Source organism: Prionailurus bengalensis, chromosome C2, assembly GCF_016509475.1.
Source record: "Prionailurus bengalensis isolate Pbe53 chromosome C2, Fcat_Pben_1.1_paternal_pri, whole genome shotgun sequence".
Taxonomy (NCBI): domain Eukaryota; kingdom Metazoa; phylum Chordata; class Mammalia; order Carnivora; family Felidae; genus Prionailurus; species Prionailurus bengalensis.
Window position 1 is genome coordinate 28,324,831 of NC_057350.1, and position 17,711 is coordinate 28,342,541.

The window sequence follows — 17,711 nt, forward strand, 5'->3', positions numbered from 1 at the left end:
TGAATCTTAATATAAATAATAGACTATAGTTAATAAGAAAGCATCAATGGTCACTCATTAATTATAACAAATAAACCACCCTAATGCAAGGTGTTAATAATAGGGAAAACTGAAGAGTGAAAAGAGTATATCAAATTATTTGTATTTTCTGCTCAGTTATTCTAGAAATCTATAACTATACTAAAAATACATCCATCAGTTATTCTTAAACAGGTAATTTCATATGTTTGATCCATACCATTTTTACTGAAAGAAAAATTTGCATTTTTCTTCCCAAGGAAAATGGACCCTTTTTTCTTCATTGATTTAAAAAGAACATATTTCAGTTTTCATCCTGAATATTAAAAAAAAAATCATCAGGTGTGTACTTGTTTCAACCTTTTGCTCAGGAGTTGAAACTACTGCTTGTTCATGGAAAAATCACTACATTCACTACATTTGCTGAGTTAAATAAACAATAGAATGACAACCTGTGTGTAATTTTAGTAAACTATAAATTGTGTTGGACATTGAGAATAGCAAGTAGGAAGTTAAGACTCACAAACTGAAAAATTTTCAAAAACATGTCACTCCTGAATCAATGGGGATTCCACAAAAAGGTTGACTTTGTAGAAACTACAGTTTTCCAGTAGCCTGAGGTCAGAAAGAGAAAAAAGAAGTCTTTGAGACAATGCTTGCTCAATATATAAAGTCTGTTGAGCCAGATGGCCACGGATCGGAGGACACACTCACCTTTTGTCTTCTTTATGTTATGGCTTCCGATTGTCCTTAACAATCCCAGATGTGCCTCACTTTAAACCGCTTTCTCTCCTTACTAACCTCACATCCTCTGTGTTTCTTCTGGAAAGGTCTGTGCAATTACCTCTTTCTGTATTGTGACTAGGATTAAGTCTTTAATGGTATGTTTCCAAATGATCACATCCTTTTTCTCAAAGGCTGTAAAAATGTTTTCCATCTTTCCTAGACCCACTGTTTAAAGGATCACCTACAATGGCTTAATTCATATTCCGAAAATAATTAAAATGAGGTCACCCTATTATAAACTAGTGCTATGATGTGTGTGATTTCACTTACAGCATCCCATTTCCAAAGGAATGTGTTTTTTAGACTCTTAATTTTGAATTCTCTGTTAAAATGTATTATATATGCCAGAATTTCCCGAGTGGTTTTAATTTTAAATATGATCATTTCCTTGACCACATGAAATAAAAGTAATGCCCTTGAAGTTGCAGTATTTTGGCAAATAATGATTGTCATACAAACCAGTAAGTACCAAAACACAAACATACAGATAAAACAACAAAAAATATTCCGTGTCACAAAAAAGAGGAAAGATGCACATTTTGGTTATAATATAGTTGTATGTAATCACATATGTTATGTAAGTAATTATTTTAAATAAATATGTAACATATATATTTGTAAATGAATGTCAAAGATTTGTGACAAGACAGAGACAAGGGCCATTGAAGTCTCGAGAGTAGTTTATAAATGTTCTAGCAAGCCAGCAATACAAGATGACCAACTAATTGAGTAAATATCACGTGTTATCACTCTGGTTATTGTTCTTATAGTTTGCTGTTTCAAAATTGCATAGCTTAAAATATTTAGTATGATAAAAACTTGTCTCAAGTGAGACAAAACTTGTCTCTTTCTTTTCAAAAGAAATACAGTATTCCCATCTAGTATTTTACACCCAATATATCAGGAAGATAACCACTGCTTTTGCTGGAAATCTGACATCAGTTTATACATTGTTCTTGCCATGAAAGAAGGAGCTCTTGCCTCTCAGGCTATAGTTTCCAGAACTTTTATCAAGCTTTCTTTTTTTTTTTTTTTTTATAAAAGATAATCCTCTTAACATGAGGTTTTGGTAAAGAAAAGAAAGTATGATTGCATATCACTGTCGGAAAAAGTTTCAGATTTAAACACCCACCTTTAATCTTATATTTTTTTTCATTGCTTGAAAGTAAAATTCTATCGGCACAAATAAAAGCAAAACAGCTGTGAAGAAGCTATCGCTTTCAAAGCACAGATTTTTCTAATAGGTATTAGACAAAACCACTCACCTCATTCTTTTGACTGATTTGTCTGTCTAGAAATTCAGTTATTTCTCTACAAAATTAGCAATTTTACAATTTTACAATTTTGTAAATTTTACAATTTTACAATTAGCAAAATTACAAATAAATTCAGTTATTTCTCTACAAAATTAGCACCTACCTAAGTGGATATGAAACACTTAAATAGTAAAACTCTAGCCGGACATCAAGCATTTGAAACCAGTGGTGATGGTGATGCGGTGACACAGAACATAAACAAAGACAGTCTGAGATCATAGGGGAGGGATGGTCTTGTGAACTCGGAATATAACCAGAGAGGAAGAAGGCAAAATTGTAGCTGCCTGGAAAGTGGCAAAAGTTCACCCAACAAAGAGTGTGTGTGTGTTTTGTTTTTGTAAATTCGAAATTGAGCATGCAAGGAGTAAGCCAGCATGAAAACTCATCTCGACGAGTGCTAACGTTCTAGACATTTGAAAACGCTTTCAAGTGTTCATTCATTGCAAGCCAGGGAGCATTTTTGTACTGATTAAGAACTTTAGGGGCCTGGACAAGCCACAGATGCCCATTGAAACAATATCACCTCTCATACAAATGGTTTAATAGTAGCTTGCCAAGATATATTTGATAAAGAAAGGAAACGTGGTAATCGAACGAACTAAGCTCTTCAAGGAAGTTCACAAGAACATTATCACATCTCCTTCAACTTTGTACTGGATATTCCAAATCTGAGAAAGCCTGTCACACTCACACACCCTTCTAGGGAAATGCCTCATCAGCATCATCGTTCCTTGAACTGTCCTGCCTCCATACACTAAATGTCAGTTCTCTCAGCCACTGCCGAGAAGACCAGGTCAGGGCCCCAACACACTAGGCTGGCTGGAAATTATGGTATGGCCTGAGATTAAAAAAACAAAAGAAGAAGAAGAAGAAGAAGGAGCGAGCCCAAGATTTCCTCTCAGAATATGTACTGTAAAGCACTGAGTGATTGATTGAGCTGGTTAAAGCCAGGAGTAAAAGCAGAAACTGTATAATGGAAACATGAGATGTGTTTCAGAGGGCATGATGGCATATGCCTGAGGTAAAGTTGTCGTGGAGGAAGAAATCCATGAACTCTGGAGAAAGTAGCTGAAATGGGGGAAGTAAAATAGAATGCTGAGGGAGAACAAGAACGGCTGCATCTCCATAGTCTCACCCGGAGACTGTTTTGGCCCTGATGCATTTATGAAGATAGTTCTAGGCCACATGCAGACTTGAAGTAACTCAAGATTATAGAACTAAAATATTTTAAACAGAATAATCTCAAAGCAGTTTAGCATACTCACTAAAAGACTCTGAAGTCAAGCTGAGTAGTTCAAATCCCTATTCATCCACTTACTAGCTGTGTGACCATTGGCAAGTCACTTATGTTCTCTGGGCCTTAAATTCTACCCTTGCAAAATGGATAGTACCCACCTCATAGGTGACCATAAGGATTAAATGAGTTAATGCATATAAAACCACATTCCAAGAACTAAATAAGTGTTAGTTATTGTTTTATTCGTTTTTAAAATGTTTTTTTAATGTTTATTTATTTTTGAGAGAGAGAAAGAGAGAGAGGCAGAGTACGAGCAGGGGCGGGGCAGAGAGACAGAAAGACACAGAATCCGAAGCAGGCTCCAGGCTCTGAGCTGTCAGCACAGAACCCAACATGGGGCTCGGACCCACCAACTATGAGATCATGACCTGAGCTGAAGTCAGATGCTCAACCAACTGAGCCACCCAGGCACCCCTGTTTTATTAGTTTTAAATGGAAAAATTCACAGCAGAAGTTTTATTTGATTTTAACCCCAAAAGCCCAAACTCTGAATGATCCATTATTATCAGGAAGAAGGACTCACTACTGTGTCTGAAAAAAGTAAAGCTTCATAGGGGTGCCTGGGTGGCTCAGTCGGTTGAGCGGCCGACTTCAGCTCAGGTCATGATCTCACAGTCCGTGAGTTCGAGCCCCGTGTCGGGCTCTGTGCTGGCACCTCAGAGCCCGGAGCCCGTTTCAGATTCTGTGTCTCCCTCTCTCTCTACCCCTCCCCCATTCATGCTCTGTCTCTCTCTCTGTCTCAAAAATAAATAAACATTAAAAAAAATTAAAAAAAAAAAGTAAAGCTTCATGGACATTCAAGCTGTGGGACTCATTGAAGTTCCCATAGCAAGTCAATTGTTAAAGTTGTTCTTCACCGGTATTCCCAGCAAACACTCTGGGAGACCGTGATACTCAGAATTCGGCTTTCTGTAAGAACATTCACTGGTTTCACTTAGGGCTGTAGTGGACAGGTGGACTTGTACATGGACAGTTTTTCAACTACAATCACCCTGCTTGTCTCTGGCTGTGCTACTCAAACCGGATTAGGTTTACCTTTAGAGAAGTGGGCCAGCCAGCCCTCAAAGCTAGTCTATAAACAAGGCTTATCTTTTTAGAGTTTATTTAAAACATTTCCTAAAATACACTTCATTTTTTTTAGAACAGCTTTAAGTTCAGAGTAAATTTGAATGGAAGATACAGACATTTCCCATATATCCCTTTCCTTCACACATACACAGCCTCCCTTTATTACCAACATCCCCCACCGGAGTAGTACATTGGTTACAACTGATGAATCTACGTTCAAACACATTGTTATCACTCAAAGTCCATAGTTATTATTAGGATTCACTCTTGGTGTCATACATTCTATGAGTTTGGACAAATATATGTGCTGTTAAAGTATCACACAGAGTAGTTTCACTGCCCTAAAAACCCTCTGTGTTCTGCCTTTCATCCCCCTCTCTTCCCGGCCTGTAGCGACCACTGATTTTATTACTGACTCCATATTTTCTTTCTGGAAAAATTAAACAGTTGGAATTATACAGTATATCGTTCTTTCAGATTGGCTCCCTTCACTTAGTAATATCCATTTAAGATTCCTCCATGTCTTTTTATGGCCTGATTGCCCATTTGTTTTTAGTGCTGAATAGTATTGCATTGTCTGGATGCACCCCAGGTCATTTATCTATTCACCTACTAAAGGGCATCTTGGTTGCTTCCAAGCTTTGGCAATTATGAGTAAAGATGCTATAAATATCCACGTCCAGGTTTTTGTGCAGACATGAGTTTTCAACTCCATTGTGGTAACAACCAAGAAGTGTGATTGCTGGTCTGTATGGCAGACTATATTTAGTTTTGTAAGTTGGTTGTACCATTTTACAATCCCACTAGCGATGAAGGAGACTCATGTTGCTCCACACCTTCATCAGCATTTCATTCTGCCATTATTTTCATATTAAAACAAATACAGGTATTTTATGGAATAATAATGTGTATGCATTTTAAAATCTTGAGTTGAGATTTTAAAGAGATTATTGATTTATGGAGCAAACCTTTGGGAATATACCACACATCCTAGGGTAAACAGTTTAACTTGACCCTGCCATTAGAAGTCTCTTGATGAAAAAGAGTAAGAAACTTGCCATATTGGCTAACCTTTCATATTCCACCATCTTGTGGAATGAGGAGATTCAGACCACAACCCTGGTTCAAGTTTTGAATTTTTTCATTATATATTGGATTTTTAATTGCTAGTATAAATTCTAAGTCTTACTAGTATATTTTTAACCACAAACATCAAAACCTCAACCAAGCCCCTCACCAGAGGGTTACCTTGAAGAATTTGCTGCTTCCAGCTCCTAACAAATATGAAATTTCAACCAGAAACTGATTGAAGCATTTTACAACCCAGCCTTCTATGTTCTACCTTTGGATCGGGATTGAACACACACTGGCATCTCAGTCGCTGGGCCCTCCCAGAACTGTCTTCCTCCCTGGTGTTTTAATATTATGCCTTCGACTTTTATTGAAGGCCTTTACAAGAAAGAGCCACATGAGGCCCATTTCTGCATTTGCTGTGAAATTAGTATAAGGACATTGTCCATTAAATTACTCAATGTTCCCTACCTAAGACCCACATGAGAACTTGCTCTGAGTTTAGTACCAGGAAAAAATGTGCCTTCTTTGAGAAAGTAGTAAATTTTCTTCTTTTCTATTAGTGAATTATATAACTCATTGTGTTTCTTCTTCTTCTCTCTCTCTCTCTCTTTTTTTTTTTTTTTTGTCTTGGCTGCCAAAAAACATTCGGCCAATTTTTATGTACGATCGTACCCACTCTGTTGGCCTTTGTGGTTGGCATGTCTGTCTGTTCTTTTATCCATAACCTTCTTTCTTCTACTTTATTCTAATGAAACTATTGTATATGTTGTTTTATGTAAGTCAGCCAAAATATGTACGAGAAAAAGGTTGAGTGTACTCAAATAAAACCTACATATTCCTTTACTTGACACAGATTTTTGATGTATTTCCTGCTTTGTTTTAAAAAATGCTGTTGAATTAAATATAGCAAGAAATGGAATTCAAAATTGAATTCAATTTAAGGATAGACACCTTGTTAAATGTATAATTAAGTGTGATTTAATCATATGCCTTTGGCAAAATTTTATAGACATAAAGCTATAAATCAGGAAAAAAATCCTCAGGGACATAATCACTGTAGCCATAGAGAAAATCAATTTGTTCATTCATTATATTAGTAAAGTCCAGCATTCATTCAACAAATGTTTAATAGTGTCAGCTTTGTGCTAAGCAAACTACTGATCATGGTGGATAGTACAAACTTGGTTGAAAAAATGGATTGCCTTCAAGAAATTTATGGTTTATCAATTAAGAGCCAATGGGTTTACCAATCTTACCTAAAGATAGGAGTAAAGTATTTCTTGTCATAGGCCACTATGCCAGGATTTTTTTTTTTTTAGTGTACTTGGAAAAGAAGAAGTCTTATAAACCTACAATCTTGTTATGGGAGAATTTCGTTATGAAGAGAAGGAAAAGTTTACATAAAATGATTAATAGTTAAGCTCTCAAACTGAAATTTGCTGAAAAGGATTATGGGAAGTAAAAAATTAAGTATGATTTTATTATGATCTGCAAGTAGTATTAATGCAGGATTTCTTTTATTTTAATATGAGCAATACTGTTTCTTCAAATAACACTTTCTTAAAAGCAGAAGAAATTACTGACTGCTACATGTGGGCTGACAATATAAACATTTTATCAGTATCCTAAGCTCCCACACAGGAAATAGGGTTATGGGAATATTTTCACAGCTTGCGGTTGGCCTTTCAAGAATTGAGGGTTGAAGGTTGCCACAATCATTTGCTTTTCATATTCTGCTTTTTTCATGAGGTGAATAATGCAAGAGTCTGGAAACTAACGCTGAGGTGGGGGGTTTGCCTAGAGATGTGTTTAGATTAGTTACCAAGCTTCCCAGCTTGTGGTCATTGAAGGTCACTTGGTTGATAGCTAAAATTTCAATTGGAACCTTGTCATATAATCAGGATTTAAAGCCCAGCTGAGACTTTGTCTTTCCTGTGAAAGGGGAGGTTGTTTTATGATTAGCTTCAGAATGTTAAATTAGGTGTTGGCAATTATGAGCCATTTTTGTAGTTTAAATTGCACTATGGAAACACCTGTCCAGAATAGCAAAGGAAGGCATGCTTAAAAAAAAAAAAAATCTGATCCTATTATGCATGAATAGTCCTGCTTTTATTATCAAACCCTGGAAGCCACACTTAACTCCCGAGAAAGAATACTTTTTGTATCTTTTAACAGTGATTCTCAAGAACAAGCACCTTGTTAAAGATATCTTTTGTATATGGCACAGGGAAATGATTTACATAAAGAGCCCATTTCTAAAATAACTGAAATATTTTCCAATTTATTTTCAATAACTTTTTTTCCTTTCAGTAGTCCATATATTCTTAGGAAAAGTCTATTGATGACCTATGAAACCATGTCCTAAAATGGGCAAGGTTTAACAAATTCTTCTGTATAGCTATAACAGGTTATCATGAAGGAGATTCAGTACCTTTGAAAAGAGAATTGAGCAAAAACATGATTAAGAAGATAGAAAAGAAACTCTGAAAAACTTTCAAAATCACTAAAGTTCTTCTCATCAAAATAATATACCAATTTTTATCCCATCATACTGGGATAGGGGCTTGGAATAGAGAAAAAGCAGTGATTTATATACCATAATATAGTGAACCACCTTCATACTTTGCAATGTTGCCACATGGAGTCATACTGAAACATTCAAACAAAACTTTTGGACAATATCAAGGCCAGATAATATATATTTCCTACAGGATTGGAAAGTCGGTATTAATACTTTTCTGTAAAAATTCCAGACAGTTATTTGCTTGGATCAATACATAGGATAGTCATTCAGCTATATATGTGAATTCATATATATACGTGTGTGTGTGTGTGTGTGTGTGTGATATGGATATGTAGATTTCTACCTCTGGCTAAGATAAAGTAACAAGATCTAAATTCACTTTCCCACTTAAAATAACCAAAGTAATAATAGGAAGAGAGAAGAAGAAGAAGAAGAAGAAGGAGAAGGGAAGGAGGAGGAGCGGGGGGAGAAGAATATTCAAAAATATTTGAAACAATGGCTTCTAAGACCCTGGACATCAGGCAACAAAAGAAGTGGTCCTAGAGAGATGAACCCCACAATAGCCCCAGCTTACAGGCTGCAGGATAGGGGAAGGGGCCCAAGAAGATCCTGGCAGAGGGATAGAGCAGAGAGTCTGGGGAGACCAAGGAAGCCTGAGTTCTCGAGACACAGGACTGGAGAGGATAGAGATGCATTAAGAAAAAAAACCCGGAGGGTTCCTCTCAAGTAGTATTGAACATAGCATCGATCAGCACAGGCACACAAGAAAGCTACCTGAAAGCTGGGAAAGAATCATGTGAAAAGATTAGAATGGTGGCTGGTGCTCACATAGGGTCTGGAATGGCACATGTTCTCATCAGCCATACTGGGAAACCTCAGAATTCACAGGGAATTGGGTCGAAAACTCAAAAGGATCTATCCTCAGTAGTGGTGAATAATTAGTCCCAGTAAACTTTACTCTGATCCCACCTAACAATTCTTAAAAGCAAGATCTGAAAAAGTCAAGCCATTTCCAAGTAACTTAACCATGCCCCAGCACAAAACACAAGAACATTTATAGGAATACAAAAATAGCCACCATCATATAAGGTAAAATCCACAATGTTTGGCAACCAAAGATGATTAGCACATAAAAAAAAGCAGGAAATACAGTCCATACTGAAGTTCAATCAATTGAACTGACCTAGAACTGATACAGATGTTAGAATTAACATACAAGGGTATTAAAACAACTATGATTGTATTTCACATTTTCAAAATGTTAAGTGAAGGAATAAAAGATATAAAAAAGACCCAAAGTGAATGTCTAGAGATTTTCCCTAGAAAATTACAACATGTGAGATGAAAAATACACTGGGTGGCTTTTATTGCAGATTAGATGCTGCAGAAGAAAAGACTACTGAACCTGGAGACATAGCAATAGTAACTATTCCAAATGAGACAGAGAGTGAAAAAAAGACTGGAAAGAAATGAACAGAACATCATCAAGTTGTGGCGCGGTTTATTAAATTGTGTATTTTAAATATATGCAATTTATTGTATGTCAGTTATACTTCAATAAAGATATTAAAAATTAAATATCAGTATCAATATCATAAATCCTGAGATTTATAAATAACATGTTACATACCAGCATAGACTGGTATCACCCTCAGAAACACGAATTTAAATTAGCAGTTTTGAGTAATAAATTTATGCACTCAGTACAATTGTTACTAACAAAACTAAAGAATATTTTTCCATACAGAGAACATTTTTAGCATCTTATACTTTTTTAATATCTTAAACTTTTCTGCATATAACAAATCTAATGTTACTGAAATAACATTTGGAATAACCTCTTTTAACCTTTACAGAGTACATTATACCAATTCACTTTTTCAACATACAATTAATTTTTTTAGAGATAAAACTTTTGAGTTGATTTAATTGCCAAAATAACTACCTAGGAAATGGAAATAACCTTCAATTATGAACTATGATCAAAGAGAGCTTTTCCATTTTTCACATTGTTTCATGAAATGACTTTCATTCAACCCATCACCTTTTAAGTAACTTTGACATAACATTTTATTTTTCATCACTGATAAAATACTTTCACTTGAATACAGTTTAATGAGACAAACCCTTTGGCCAGTTCTAACACAAATGGATTTGTGTTTGGGGAAAAAGTATGACCAGGTGCTAAAATGAAGCTCTCTGGTCTTGATCTTGTTCGAAAGTTTTAAGGTTTATTTGAAGGCTTCAGTCCGACTCCATTTGGCGACATTTCCAGGTATGAAGGTGATTTCCTAACGCTGGTTTGTAAATCAGTAACAAAGAGACATCTCCTGGCATTGATTCATTGATTATGCATGGTATTTCTTACAGGGTTAGAAAGCCAGATATATCTCATTCTTACCGCATTCTCAGAAAGCCTGGCCTAACTGTTCCCTGAACAGATTAGTTCTGATGGGAGATGAAAGGGGAAAGTGGACTGAGAATGTAGAAGCTGTAAACCAACAATTAAAAGTACCCATCTCTGAGAAATGTTTTTGGAAGACTAAACAGTCTTATTTTACCACCCCTCCTCCGTGCTCAGATTTCACCGATTGAAAAACACGCCATCAACTTAAAGACAACTTTTGCCTTTATATGTCCATATAGATTGTAAGGTGCATCCCAATTTCAGAAATATCTGAGTCTTTGAATCAAGGAACTATGCTAATTTATAATAAATAGTCAGAAATTACAAACTCTTAATATACTTCAAACAAAGATGTATGAAAAAAGGACAACATTAACCACAATTAAACCACAATTGATGGTAAGAAATGGATCTTGATTCAATTCATCCCTGTGGATAACTTTAAAGAGACTTCCAAACATATTATTATTTTTCCATCTGAATATTTTTTACTTCCAGCTCTTTCCATACATTTAGAAATTTTAGGGCCATGGTGAAACAGGAGTGAGTTTTTTGGCCAGTAGAGGTGTGCTTATTATTTGTTGTATTTTCAACTTACCTTTCAATAATTGCTTACTGAAATTTGCTTCTACCTGGATGCTGCCTGATCAATTCCCCTTCAAGCATTTAGCTGAGGGCCCATTTGGCTGCAGGGTGAAATCTCAGATTGCAGTGTGAAACTGCAGCATGATCTGTTCAGAAAAGTAAAAGAGATAATAAGATTTAAGATGTCTCAAAATTAGAAATCAAGTGTGTAAATGGATACCTCTTTCATTAAATCTGTTTTCAGTCAACCAACAGCTAGTTGATAATTACTCACTGGAACTTAATTTATGCAAAATATCCCATTACACTTTAATCAAAGGTAGAAATACAACAGAGCACCCAATGACCCCAAATCTCAAAAATTGTCAATATTCACACATTGAACATGAATATTGGAAGTTATTTCCTTTACTTAGATAAATGATGCCAGTCTCATTGGCTCTGCAGCCAACATCTAGAAAGTAAAAACATTTTGAGACCAGAGCAATAAAATGGGAATATGGGGCTCCCAGGGGCACTTGAAAAAGGTCGAATCCATAAAGAAGGAGGCTTTGCCTACATCTGCTAAGGTATCTTAGACTTGACTCATTCAGTAGTCAAATGAGGTGACCTAGAGTGTGACATGAGACTGAGGGAAAATTCTGTCTACCCACCATTCATTTTCAGGGCCAAGTGTGCCTGTTATGCCCTTTTTCTCTGTTCATTAAAAGGTCTGTTCATTTCCTTCTCTTCTGTTTTCTTGCTCGGCTCCCATCAATGCTTCACTTCACACTAATTGCAATTCCTATGAACTTCCTCCAGAGTAGCTGATGCATGTAATTTGGGAGCGAGCTCCTAAATTCTTAATGCTTACACTGATTTTAAGTTTTTTATTGGTTTACTGTAAGAGTTAGAACATACCAGGATTTCAAACATTTTGGAGGATCTCTACTGTCAGTCTTGGGTTTGAAGGACATACATTCTAGTAACAATGTGAAATTTTCTTTTCTGTTTTGAAACATTTCTTCTAGGCTAGTGTATACAAGATTCTGTGTTTTGGGGCACATTTTCATAGCTTGCATCAGGCCCTTGGACATTTTTTTTTTGCCACCCAAAAGGCTGAAAAACATGGGCCTAGATACTTTATACACCGAACTAACATTTATTAGGACTGTAATATTTGCCATATATTATGCTAAATACTGGGAACCAGAAATGAGTAATAGGTCCTTTCCTGAAGGAGGTAATTGGGTCAGACAGACACAGACTACCACGGTAGGGTGCAGCCAATTCTGTGATGAAAGCAGCTGAGTGTTCTTTACACTAGGAGGAGGGAGAAACTGAGTCTAGGGTAAATTAGGAAAGAGTTCGTCCAAATTGGGACACTGTTCCTGGGTCTTGAAGCCCAAAGAGAAGATGAGCTATTACTGCTCCATCTCCTGGCTCATTGGTGGATTAACTGCACGCAGCTGTTGGAGGTTTAGAGCCCAGTGATCCTCGTCTGTCACCAGGACTTTAAGGGAAAGTAGTCTAAATTTTTACTGGTCTTAGAGATTCTGCTGACTGATCTCTCTCAGTGTCTTTCCCACAGCTTAGTATTTCTGAGTTTCCCATGATATGTGCTGCGTGCATTTTGAAATGACTCTGCCTGGGCATTCCTCTCAGGCCTGCTCGTTTTGTCCCAGTGCTTTTGCTCTGCTGCTAATGACCTTCAGAAAGTCTCTGTTCTGTTGGGCACACCGGCCTGCCAGGGACCACCGACACTTCCTCTATTTGGGACACAGGGGTCCAGGTCCTGGTACATCCCTCACTTGCTAGTGGCACTAGACATGGCCATGTGAGGTCAGGAGATTTTGCTATTTTCCAGAAGATGGTTTGTAATGTAATGATTTCTACAAAACATGTATTTGATGAAATATATATTTCTAAGATATATTTAGTCTTCATCTACAGTTACTAAAACACTTCAGAGCCATAAAGGTGAAATGGGAGTCTTGTTATTAATGAAGATGACTTTTGGACCCCCCACCCCCACCCGCCACCACCATCACCAAGGGTGTGAGCTATGTGAGCTAGTTGTGAGGAGGGCCAAGCATAAGATTAGAGGGCTGGAACTTTTGGTCTCCCTTCCACTGCCCAGCTCCCATGGAGGAAAGAAGAGCCAGAGGATGAATCAGTCGATGACCAATGACTTAGTCAATCATGAATGTTATGAAGTCTCCATAAAAACCCAACAGGACAGGGTTTGGGTCTTTTTTTTTCCAGAAAGCTTCTACTCTTGGGGGCCCCAAGCTCCAAAAGACAGAAGTCCCTTTGTTCAGGATCTCACCCTATATATTTCTTCATCTGGCTGTTGATTTGTATTCTCCATCATACCCATTAATAAACTGGTAAATATGTTTCCCTGAGTTCTGGAAACCACTCTAGCAAATTAATGGAACCCAAGGAAGAGGTCATTAGAACATCCAATCTGTAGCCAGTTAGTCAGAAACACAGGCAACAGCCTGGGGCTTATGACTGGCATGTGATGCGGGGAGAAGAGGCAGACTTGTAAGGCTGAAAATTTAACCTGTGGAATCTGATGCTGTCTCTGAGTACATAGAACTGAGCTGAATTCTTGGACATCCTTTCTAGTGTCCGAGAACTGTTTGGTGTTTTGTGTGTGGGAAATCCCCACTCCCCAACACACACACACACACACACACACACACCTCCTTTCACACATTGGAACTGAATCCAGGAACCATTTGTTCCCAAAGCTGTTACTTCCCTGTTCCGCTCCTACTTCTGCTGGCAGTGGAAAGGACAAGCTCTGTAATTATTAGCTCCTTTTCTGCTTCTCCATAACCAGGTGTGGTGGAGATTACTGGTGTTCCTCCATGTCTCTGTTGCCAGTTCTATATGTGCATTCACAGCTCTGTGTTCCACCTCTAACTACCTGCACCTGCAGCTTTCTCAGACAATTGTTCTTTGGCTACTGACGTAGAGTTGGAAGTATCTGGAGTTTATGAGTCCTCACTCCTGCCACCTTCATCCAGCAGGTAGTCAATGACTGGCTGCTCCTGCAAGTAGACAACACTGCCTCCAGGAAGGGCAATATCTGAGGTGGATTTTACCCACAGGACCAAGCCCAGGCTGGAGCTTCATGTGAAATCATGCCCTTGCTCAGCTTTTTCTGCTCACATATCCTGCTTTTCCTGTGTCCTTTCCGGTTTCTCCTCAATAAACCACTTTCATCCAAATGTTCTCACATCAGAATTTGTATGTGGAAACACAACCTAGGATGCCAGGTCAATCCCATTCCTGGAAGTCACCAGGCCTGAGAATGTAAAACTTTTCTGCAACCCTTAGTTCAAAGATGAGACATGTTATTGCTTACTCCATATGGAAGTTTTCAGGATGTTTGGTGATCACTTTTTTTTTTCAGGAGGAAAAAAAAAAGGTGATTCTCTCAGGGTGTGGCCATGCCCCAGGGTACTCACAAAATAATTTCAGAAAAGTCAAGTATTAGTATTTCTCAATATCTGGATTATGCAGTCTTATGCATGGTAATGAAGGTTTTTTCAGAGTTTGAGCTAAGGAGAAGGGAAGAAGCTAATACACAAATACAATAGAAGGAAAGCTTACGGTAAGAACTCCAGTATGGCTGGAGAATAGTATACACAGCTGTGAACAGAATATCAGAGACCATATATGGATGAGCTTCACGCTCCACTAAAGAGTTTGGCATTTATCCTGTAGACACCAGAGATATTTATTTATTTATTTATTTATTTATTTATTTATTTATTTTTAATTTTTTTTTCAACGTTTTATTTATTTTTGAGACAGAGAGAGACAGAGCATGAATGGGGGAGGGACAGAGAGAGAGGGAGACACAGAATCGGAAACAGGCTCCAGGCTCTGAGCCATCAGCCCAGAGCCCGACGGGGCTCGAACTCCCGGACCGCGAGATCGTGACCTGGCTGAAGTCAGACGCTTAACCGACTGCGCCACCCAGGCGCCCCGACACCAGAGATATTTAAATGAGGTAATGATACGAGGCAAAAAAAAATATTAATGTTTATTTTATTTTGAGAAAGCAAGAAATCAGGCGGGGGTCAGAGAGAGAGGGAGAAAGAATCCCAAGCAGGCTCCACTCTGTCAGCACAGAAACTGACACAAGCTCAAACTCATTGACCATAAGATCACGACCTGAGTCAAAATCGAGAGCCAATGCTTAACCGACTGAGCCAACCAGGTGCCCCCCCACCCATTTTTTAAAGACAAAATTCTAATAAACTGAAGAGAATGAATGGGGAGAGGCCTGGATATACAGATTATGCCATCAGCTGCATATGGAAAAAGAGTTTGGAATATAAAAGTTGGGATACACATGGTACTCTAAAGAAAACAAATGGATGTCAAGGGGAGTAGCCCCTTACATACTAAGGAAACCAACCCTATAATGCAATGGCTGGGCCAAAGGAAAGGAAGAAGGACAGTACATAGATAGAAACCAAGAGACATTAGCACCTAGAATCCATGGGAGAAATGATGTCAAGCATCAACTTCTTTTTTGTTTATTATTTTTAAAATGTTTAATGTTTATTTATTTATTTATTTAAAGTTTTTTTAAGTTTATTTATTTATTTTGAGAGACAGAGAGTGAGAGAGAGAGAACGAGAGCACACAAGCGGGGAAGGAGCAGAGAGAAAGAGAGATAGAATCCCAAGCAGGCTCTACACCATCAGTGCAGAGCCGGACATTGTGCTCAAACTCATGAACTGTGAGATCGTGACCTGAGCCAAGATCAAGAGTCCGATGCTTAACTAACTGTGCCACCCAGGCTCCCCAATGTTTATATATTTTAGAGAGAGAGAGAGAAAGAGAGAGAGAGAGAGAGAGAGAAAGTGAATGGGAGAGGGACAGAGAGAGAGGGAGACTCAGAATTCAAAGAGGGCTCCAGGGTCTGAGCTGTCAGTACAGAGCCCTATGTAGGGCTTGAACCCACAAGCCAGGAGATCATGACCCGAGCCGAAGTCGGACAACTAACCGACTGAGCCACCCAGGCACCCCTCAAGCATCAACTTGTATAGAAAAAATCCAGCAATGTGGGAACAAAATGTGATTTGGCCATTGGAATGTCATTTGTGGCTAGAGGGAAAACAATCTCCGTAGGGTAATGAGAGAGGATGACAGATTGGAGGCATTAAGATACAATATTTTGAAAGTGAGGGAAACTTGAACACATCAATATACTCTGGAAGAAGGAGTCAAGGGAAAAAAGAAAAGAAATATAGAATGTCTCCAAAAAGATGACCGAGATGCTGGAGTCTGGGGAAGGATATCATGGAGAGAAGGTAAAGGGATTACCTTGTTTTGAGACAGAAGGGAAGATGGGGAAGGATGGATTTTATGTGAGCCACTCTTTCGTTTGAAGAGTCAGGCAGAGTCGACCGCTAGGGGTTAGAAAGATGCAAATTGAATGAGTGCTATGAAGAGGGATGTATAAATTCTGAACAGCAACAAGGAGCCATATAATCATATAAAGGAGCCATAATCAGATACAAGAGAAAGAATTACCTAGTGCCATGGAGGGCCCGCTGGATTAGAATAAAGGTGTGATAGTACCCTCCAGCCCCGTTGTAGAATTTTAATGTTCACACCAAAGGCAACTAACTAGTAAAGACAAAAAAAAAATGGTTATAAATAAAAAGAAGGTAGATTCATCTTTGGTTGTATATTGGCTGGGCTGGGTACTGCCTCAAAAGGGACAAAATAGGAAAGGAATTGAGGGTGCTAGTAAAAGTGCATTTCAGTGATTAAACCACAATGTTTAGGTTGAGTTGAAAAGGAAATGATATCAAAAGGAAATTGTCAGAATCACCCTGAGCCGGGCAAGCATGATGGTCCAAGCAAGGGCAGCGGGACAGTGAGAGTGCAGACTGAGAAAATGCAGACCACGGGGCACGTCTCATCCCTCCTTTCTGATCCGCTGTCATACCAGGGATCTAGTCAGACTTATGTCTGCCTCCTTCTTGAGGAGGCCAGAGATCCCATCTGACAGCCACCCTACAGAAGCTTCCCACTCCGGGTGGCCCTGTGGGAGCTCCAGACCAGGGTCGTCTCCTGGGAGGGACATTGGCAAAGTAACCAAATTTGTTGGTGCTGGGACTCACAGTTGGGTGGCTGGCTCAGGGGCTGGCATGGAACGGTATTTGGCAGCTTGGTCATTGGCTATGCCCAGAACCCATCTCTCAAGCAGAAGCTCTATTCCTATGCCATTCTGGGCTTTTCCCTGTCTGAAGCCCTGAGAGTCTTCTGTTTGGTGATCGACTTCCTCATCCTCTTTGCCATGTAAGACTCCATGGGGGTCGCCGACCCATTCCTGCTTCAGGCCCATGCCTGCTGTTGGAGTGTGCTAAGTTCTACCATTAAACACAACGTTTCTTTGAAAAAGAGAGAGAGAGAGAAAGAAAAGAAAAGAAAAAAAAAAAGGAAAAAGGAAATTGTCAGATTTGGGAAGCAGAAGGACATTTGAGGGAAGAAGAATAGTATAAAGAAAGCTCCAGAGGCAGGATAAGCCTTCACAAAGTGTAAGTGCAGTGAAAAGAGGCCCCGTGAAGGCAGAGAGTACATGCTGGGGATTGGAGGCGGACAGCTGGTGGGCTTTGA

At 38.5% G+C, this 17,711-nt stretch overlaps 1 pseudogene; it reads left to right on the top strand.

The window, feature by feature from the left end:
* Positions 1–16,956: 16,956 nt before the first annotated feature.
* Positions 16,957–17,397, top strand: LOC122492335 (annotated as a pseudogene).
* Positions 17,398–17,711: the final 314 nt, after the last annotated feature.